The sequence below is a fragment of the Amblyraja radiata genome, chromosome 20, assembly GCF_010909765.2.
Source record: "Amblyraja radiata isolate CabotCenter1 chromosome 20, sAmbRad1.1.pri, whole genome shotgun sequence".
Lineage (NCBI taxonomy): Eukaryota > Metazoa > Chordata > Chondrichthyes > Rajiformes > Rajidae > Amblyraja > Amblyraja radiata.
Genome location: NC_045975.1, coordinates 3644789 through 3653958, shown reverse-complemented (window position 1 = coordinate 3653958; position 9170 = coordinate 3644789).

The following is a 9170-nucleotide window of genomic DNA, read 5'->3' as shown; positions in this document are numbered from 1 at the left end:
TTGTTCCAACTAAAGCAAATTGCGGAAATGTTAGTGTGCCACTTGGTCATACAATTTTTTAATTACTTGTATTTTGTTTGTGGCGAACTTCTATTTTGCCCATTCTTCAAGATTCCTCCTGCAAGATAAAATGACAACTTTATTGCAGATATTCTACTGATGCTTTTTACAGCTGGTTTACACTATCCACAGATTGCAAGATATTTGCCTTCTCAATTGCAGTCTTGTTTATTCAGAATTAATGTATAACACCCCTGCTCTGTACCCTACTTGAATGAAAACATATATTATAAATACCAAAGCAATGTATTGAACACTTTTTTATTGTATGCTGCCTGTATTAGTTCGAGATACTTCCTTTCTGATGAAAACTCTGATTGTTAAGAATAATTATTTTAGATTAATAAAGATTATTTGTTTTGTTATTGTAAACAAAGAAAAGGGGCTCCCGGTGAGATTACAGGTAACTCCTGCTTTTAGACAATAGACAATAGGTGCAGGAGTAGGCCATTCGGCCCTTCGAGCCAGCACCGCCATTCAATGTGATGATCATGGCTGATCATCCCCAAACTGCTAGAGTCAGTTATTAAAGATGGGATAGCAGCACATTTGGAAAGTGGTGAAATCATTGGACAAAGTCAGCATGGATTTACAAAAGGTAAATCATGTCTGACGAATCTTATAGAATTTTTCGAGGATGTAACTAGTAGCGTGGATAGGGGAGAACCAGTGGATGTGGTGTATCTGGACTTCCAGAAGGCTTTCGACAAGGTCCCACATAAGAGATTAGTTTACAAACTTAAAGCACACGGCATTGGGGGTTCAGTATTGATGTGGATAGAGAACTGGCTGGCAAACAGGAAGCAAAGAGTAGGAGTAAACGGGTCCTTTTCACAATGGCAGGCAGTGACTAGTGGGGTACCGCAAGGCTCAGTGCTGGGACCCCAGCTATTTACAATATATATTAATGATCTGGATGAGGGAATTGAAGGCAATATCTCCAAGTTTGCGGATGACACTAAGCTGGGGGGCAGTGTTAGCTGTGAGGAGGATGCTAGGAGACTGCAAGGTGACTTGGATAGGCTGGGTGAGTGGGCAAATGTTTGGCAGATGCAGTATAATGTGGATAAATGTGAGGTTATCCATTTTGGTGGCAAAAACAGGAAAGCAGACTATTATCTAAATGGTGGCCGACTAGGAAAAGGGGAGATGCAGCGAGACCTGGGTGTCATGGTACACCAGTCATTGAAAGTGGGCATGCAGGTGCAGCAGGCAGTGAAGAAAGCGAATGGTATGTTAGCTTTCATAGCAAAAGGATTTGAGTATAGGAGCAGGGAGGTTCTACTGCAGTTGTACAGGGTCTTGGTGAGACCACACCTGGAGTATTGCGTACAGTTTTGGTCTCCAAATCTGAGGAAGGACATTATTGCCATAGAGGGAGTGCAGAGAAGGTTCACCAGACTGATTCCTGGGATGTCAGGACTGTCTTATGAAGAAAGACTGGATAGACTTGGTTTATACTCTCTAGAATTTAGGAGATTGAGAGGGGATCTTATAGAAACTTACAAAATTCTTAAGGGGTTGGACAGGCTAGATGCAGGAAGATTGCTCCCGATGTTGGGGAAGTCCAGGACAAGGGGTCACAGCTTAAGGATAAGGGGGAAATCCTTTAAAACCGAGATGAGAAGAACATTTTTCACACAGAGAGTGGTGAAACTCTGGAACTCCCTGCCACAGAGGGTAGTCGAGGCCAGTTCATTGGCTATATTTAAGAGGGAGTTAGATGTGGCCCTTGTGGCTAAGGGGATCAGAGGGTATGGAGAGAAGGCAGGTACGGGATACTGAGTTGGATGATCACCCATGATCATATTGAATGGCGGTGCAGGCTCGAAGGGCCGAATGGCCTACTCCTGCACCTAATTTCTATGTTTCTATGTTTCTATCAGTACCCCATTCCTGCCTTCTAGCTCTCTCTTGAAACCATCCAGAGAACCGGCCTCCACCGCCTTTTTGGGATGGCATCTAATTATAGACGGCAATGAAAAATGTTGGGTCTATACTCAATGAAATCTGAAGAAGGGTCTCGACCCGAAACGTCTCCTATCCATGGTCTGCAGCGATGCTGCCTGACCTGCTGAGCTACTACAGCATTTTGTGTCCTTCTAAGGAGTCTGCTCACCCTCTGCCTTAACTGAGCTAACCTCATCGGGAGGCCCTTTTTCTTTGTTTGCGATAAAAAACAATTAATCTTTACACTGTGCCGTTGGCGAACTTGGGGGAATCCCAACCTGTTTAGAAACATAGAAAATAGGTGCAGGAGTAGGCCATTCGGCCCTTCGAGCCTGCACTGCCATTCAATATGATCATGGCTGATCATCCAACTCAGTATCCTGTACCTGCCTTCTCTCCATAGCCCCTCATCCCTTTAGCCACAAGGGCCACATCTAACTCCCTCTTAAATCCAGCCAATGAACTGGCCTCAACTACCTTCTGTGGCAGAGAATTCCACAGATTCACACTCTCTGTGTGAAAAATGATTTTCTCATCTCGGTCCTAAATGACTTCCCTCTTATCCATAAACTGTGACCCCTTGTTCTGGATTCCCCGACATCGGGAACAATCTTCCTGCATCTAGACTGTCCAACCCCTTAAGAATTTTGTAAGTTTCTATAAGACCCCCCCTCAATCCAGAGAAGAATGGATACCAGAGAGAAAATGTCATTGTCCGTTTACACATGTGACAAATAAAACCGCTATTGAGCTATCGAAGAGGAAATGTAGATGAAGGTGTACAATGGTGGACAAACTCAGCGGGTAAGGCCGCTTCTCTGGCAAGCATGGGTGGGCAAATTAGGGTCAGCACCCTTCTTCAGACTGATTATGGATACAGGGGGGGCACCAGTAAATGGGGAATTGGGGGGGGGCACCAGTAAATGGGGAATTAGGGGGGGCACCAGTGTATGGGGGATTAGGGGGGGGCACCAGTGTATGGGGGATTTGGGGGACACTAGTATATGGGGGATTAGTGGGGGAGGGCAACATTAGATGAAGCGTATATGTTATCTGGAGTTGGTGAGAGAGAGATGGAATTAATTTGAGGAGTGAGAGAGGGGGTCGATGATCGTAAGGAGAGAGAGAGATGAATGAGGTGAGATGTGGAGTGGTTGAAGGGATGTTGGTGGGACCAAGTTGTGAACAGAACAGTCCCTGTAACTAATGAGGGGAGGGGTGAATAATCCAGAAATGAATTATTAATGATCTGGATGAGGGAATTGAAGGCAATATCTCCAAGTTTGCGGATGACACTAAGCTGGGGGGCAGTGTTAGCTGTGAGGAGGATGCTAGGAGACTGCAAGGTGACTTGGATAGGCTGGGTGAGTGGGCAAATGTTTGGCAGATGCAGTATAATGTGGATAAATGTGAGGTTATCCATTTTGGTGGCAAAAACAGGAAAGCAGACTATTATCTAAATGGTGGCCGACTAAGAAAAGGGGAGATGCAGTGAGACCTGGGTGTCATGGTACACCAGTCATTGAAAGTGGGCATGCAGGTGCAGCAGGCAGTGAAGAAAGTGAATGGTATGTTAGCTTTCATAGCAAAAGGATTTGAGTATAGGAGCAGGGAGGTTCTACTGCAGTTGTACAGGGTCTTGGTGAGACCACACCTGGAGTATTGCGTACAGTTTTGGTCTCCAAATCTGAGGAAGGACATTATTGCCATAGAGGGAGTGCAGAGAAGGTTCACCAGACTGATTCCTGGGATGTCAGGACTGTCTTATGAAGAAAGACTGGATAGACTTGGTTTATACTCTCTAGAATTTAGGAGATTGAGAGGGGATCTTATAGAAACTTACAAAATTCTTAAGGGGTTGGACAGGCTAGATGCAGGAAGATTGCTCCCGATGTTGGGGAAGTCCAGGACAAGGGGTCACAGCTTAAGGATAAGGGGGAAATCCTTTAAAACCGAGATGAGAAGAACTTTTTTCACACAGAGAGTGGTGAATCTCTGGAACTCCCTGCCACAGAGGGTAGTCGAGGCCAGTTCATTGGCTATATTTAAGAGGGAGCTAGATGTGGCCCTTGTGGCTAAGGGGATCAGAGGGTATGGAGAGAAGGCAGGTACGGGATACTGAGTTGGATGATCAGCCATGATCATATTGAATGGCGGTGCAGGCTCGAAGGACCGAATGGCCTACTCCTGCACCTAATTTCTATGTTTCTATGTTTCTATGAATATATTAGGGAGCATTTAGCATTTTCTGTTTTTAATTTGGGAATAGATTGTAAACATATTAACCCTTGCATCGAGCCTGGATCATAATACCTGTCCTAACTTCTTTCATTGAAACTTCCCACTGCCAACTTCAACTTTATACCCAGACTAATGATCCATGTTGGAATTCCAATGGCCTGGTGGGTTAACTTGCACGTTCGCCCCGTGTACGTTCTCCCTGTGACTGCGTGGTTTTTCTCCGGGTGCCCCGGTTTCCACCCACGGAAGGCTGTGGAGGCCAAGTCAATGGATATTTTTATGGCAGAGATAGATAGATTCTTGATCAGTACGGGTGTCAAGGGTTATGGGGAGAAGAATAGAATAGAATAGAATAGAATGCCATTTTATTGTCACTATACACATGTACAATGAGATTAAAAGCAGCTCGTACTCAGTGCAGACATGTAATTAGTTCAAAAAACAAAAAACAAAACAAAAGGGGGGGGGATAAGGTGCACAGTTCTGCGGCGCTATATACATATCTATAAAAAGACAATGGGTGAATAGAGTGAATAAATAGGATTCCTATATACAGTATGGGTTATTGCACATATTAAAAATTACAGTTACAGTACAAATTACAGTAGGTGGATAGATGGAAGTCCGGGGGTTAGGCTGTGAAGTCAGTACATGTGTGAGTTCAGGGAGGTTATGGCTTTTGGAAAGCAACTGTTCTTGAGTCTGTTTGTCCTTGTTCTGATGCACCTATAGCGCCTCCCTGAGGGCAGCAGGTCGAACAGGCCAAACGCAGGATGGGAGCTGTCCTTGATGATGTTCTTCGCCCTACTGAGGCAGCGGGAGGTGTAAATGTCCATCAGGGAGGGGAGAGGGCAGCCAATGATCTTCTGTGCTGCCCTAACTACCCTCTGAAGCCTCTCCCTGTCTGAAGGCAGGAGAATGGGGTTAGGAGGGAGGGATAGATCAACGATGAACTGGGAATAACTGTGCACAGTTCCCTGAAAGTGGAATCTCATGTAGATAGGGTGGTAAAGAAAGCTTTTGGTGTGCTGGCCTTTATAAATCAGAGCATTGAGTATAGAAGTTGGGATGTAATGTTAAAATTGTACAAGGCATTGGTGAGGCCAATTCTGGAGTATGGTGTACAATTTTGGTCGCCTAATTATAGGAAGGATGTCAACAAAATAGAGAGAGTACAGAGGAGATTTACTAGAATGTTGCCTGGGTTTCAGCAACTAAGTTACAGAGAAAGGTTGAACAAGTTAGGGCTTTATTCTTTGGAGCGCAGAAGGTTAAGGGGGGACTTGATAGAGGTTTTTAAAATGATGAGAGGGATAGACAGAGTTGACGTGGAAAAGCTTTTCCCACTGAGAGTAGGGAAGATTCAAACAAGGGGACATGACTTGAGAATTAAGGGACTGAAGTTTAGGGGTAACATGAGGGGGAACTTCTTTACTCAGAGAGTGGTGGCTGTGTGGAATGAGCTTCCAGTGAAGGTGGTGGAGGCAGGTTCGTTTTTATCATTTAAAAATAAATTGGATAGTTATATGGATGGGAAAGGAATGGAGGGTTATGGTCTGAGCGCAGGTATATGGGACTAGGGGAGATTATGTGTTCGGCACGGACTAGAAGGGTCGTGATGGCCTGTTTCCGTGCTGTAATTGTTATATGGTTATATGATTGAATGGCGGACTATATGTGATGGGCTGAATGGCCTAATTCTGCTCCTATCACTTATGAATTTAGGAATTTACCTGCAGACATTAGTTGACAAGCCATCGTTGGGCTTGACCTTGTTTTTTAACAGATTGGTTTCAATCAATTGTGAGTTGTTGATTATTTTCTGATTGCTCAAATATGAAGGTTACGTCCAGTGTAATTGTGAGAGTTCTTCACTCAGTGAGTAAAAATAAGACGAGCCTGCCGTCAATTCCATCTGAAATGGGAAATGATGAAGATAAATGCTTTGTGAATTCAGAAAGGTTCAAGGAGTTAATCAAAAATCTTCACTAAACGAGGGGAACGTGCATTTTAGTAGTTTATTGTGATGTAAGGAAGGAAGGGCATGGGGGTTAAGAAAGCATCAGTCAATCTGGCAAGATAGACACAAAACGCTGTAGTAACAGGCAGCATCACCGGAGAGAAGAAATTGGTGACGTTTTGTGTTGAGACCCTTCTTCAGACTCAACCCCAAATATCACCCATTCCTTCTCTCCGGAGATGCTGCCTGTCCCGCTGAATTACTCCAGTTTTTTGTGCCTATCTGCAGAAGAAGAATTCCTTTCTTCTTCCCGCCCTTTTTTCATCCATTTCAGTAACCCGACCCGACCCGCAGTGTAATCAACGTTGCGGGGGAACAGTTTGTGTTAATAAATTATAATTCTGAAAATGGGGAGAAGATTTTTACCAAAGGACTTTTGCTTTTACGAGGATGTTTCCGTAACCGGCTTCCGTCTCCGCACTAGTATCTTTGCTCTGCTACGGGATCTTTGGTGCGGAGACGGAAGCCGGTTACGGAAATGGGGCGGAAAATTACCCATGAATCTGCCCATGACCGTACTATGTCTCCTTCGTCAAGTGGACCATCTTGCTCGCTGTAGGGTCTTTGGCCTCACCTGCTGAGTTTCTCCACCATTTTCGTCTACCTTCGATTTTCCAGCATTTCCTTCTTAAACATTTGTCTGCCTAAAGTAGAGAAAGTATGTTCCATAAAGCACAGAAATGAAACCACGGGGAATGCGCAAAGATTTGATTTCTGTGCTAACGAGATGCCACAAAGTTCTTTCAAGGGCCTTGAACATCGGGAGAGTTGGCAGTGTCATTCACAATGTAAGATTTAACCAAAAAGAGACATGACCAAAAATGAGGATTATAAAATTCAATTCAATTCAATTCAATTCAATTCAACTTTATTGTCATTGCACAAATACGAGTACAGGGTACAATGAAAGGGACGACAGATGGCACAATGGGCTAAGTGTTCGGCTGGCGACCGGAAGGTAGCCGGTTCGAATCCCGCTTGGAGTGCAAACTGTCGTTGTGTCCTTGGGCAAGACACTTCACCCACCTTTGCCTGTGTGTGAATGTGTGTGAGTGATTGGTGGTGGTCGGAGGGGCCGTAGGCGCAGATTGGCAGCCACGCTTCCGTCAGTCTGCCCCAGGGCAGCTGTGGCTACAGAAGTAGCTTACCACCACCGAGTGTGACTGAGGAGTGAATGAATAATGCGATGTAAAGCGCCTTGAGTATTAGAAAGGCGCTATATAAATCCCATCCATTAATGAAATGCAGTTTAGCGTCTGGTCATAGTCATAGTGCAAGATAGTAGAAATTAAAATAAAAGTACAAAATAAAAATACAAATAAAAATACTGGTTAACAATGTGTGGACTGTGGATGAATTAAACTGGTACATAGGCAATAAATGTATACAAATGGGAGAGCCTAAAGATAGCTAGCGACGGGACTCTGTTCAGCAGTGTAATGGTGTTATTGAAAAAGCTGTTCCTCAGCCTGCTTGTGCGAGACCTGAGGCTCCTGTACCGCCTCCCTGATGGGAGGAGGGCAAATAGTCCATGGTTAGGGTGAGAGGGGTCCTTGATGATTTTACCGGCCCGTCTCAGACACCGTTTTCGGTGGAGGGCATCCATGGCAGGGAGCGGGGCCCCGATGATGTGCTGAGTGGTTTTCACCACCCGTTGCAGTGCCTTCCTGTCAGCTGTGGTGCAGCTGCTGTACCATACCGTGAAGCAGGTGGTCAGGATGCTTTCGATAGTACATCGGTAGAGGTTGGACAGGGTCTGGGGGGACAGGTGAGCTTTCTTAAGCCTCCTCAGAAAGTAAAGGCGCTGCTGCGCCTTTTTGATCAGTTTGGTGGTATTGAGGGACCAGGACAGATCCTCTGAGATGTGTACCCCGAGGAATTTGTAGTTGGAGACGCGCTCCACCTGTCCCGTTTATGTGGATGGGGGTATGTCTGCCCCCTCTGGTCTTCCTGAAGTCAACAATGATTTCCTTCGTCTTCTTAGAGTTGAGGACGAGGTTATTATTGGCACACCAGGCTGCCAGGTTCTGGACCTCCTCCCTATAGGCTGATCCGTTGTTGTCGCTGATCAGTCCTACAACCGTGGTGTCATCGGCAAATTTTATGATGGCGTTGGAGCCATACTTAGGGACGCAGTCATGGGTGAAGAGGGAGTAGAGGAGAGGGCTGAGCACACAGCCCTGTGGCACGCCGGTGTTCAGTGTTAGAGTGGAGGAGGTGAGGTTGTTGATCCTAACAGACTGTGGTCTGTTGGTGAGGAAATCCAGTGTCCAATTGCAGAGGGAGGTGGTGATGCCAAGTCCGCTGAGTTTGGTGATCAAGTTGGCGGGGATGACGGTATTAAATCACATAGAACTTTACTTAAAGGTAGACAAAAATGCTGGAGAAACTCAATGGGTGAGAGCTGGGAAGGGGAGGGGAAGGAGGGAGAAAGCAGGGACTACCTGAAATTGGAGAAGTCAATGTTCATACCGCTAGGGTGTAAACTACCCAAGCAAAATATGAGGTGCTGCTCCTCCAATTTGCGGTGGGCCTCACTCTGGCCATGGAGGAGGCCCAGGACAGATAGGTCGGATACGGAATGGGAGGGGGAGTTGAAGTGCTGAGCCACCGGGAGAACAGGTTGGTTATTGTGAACTGAGCGGAGGTGTTGAGCGAAGCCTACGCTTGGTCTCGCCGATGTAGAGAAGTTGACACCTGGAACAGCATCTGTAGTTCCTTCTTAAATAGAACGTCTTTACTTAGAACTGTACAGCTCAGAAAAAGTGCCTTTCGGCCCACCATATCTGTGTCAAACAATGCTAAATTAAATTAATCCCCTCTGCTTGAACGTGACCCATATCTCTCCATTCCCATGCATATTCATGTGCTTATCTAGAAGCCTCTTAAATGTCCCTGT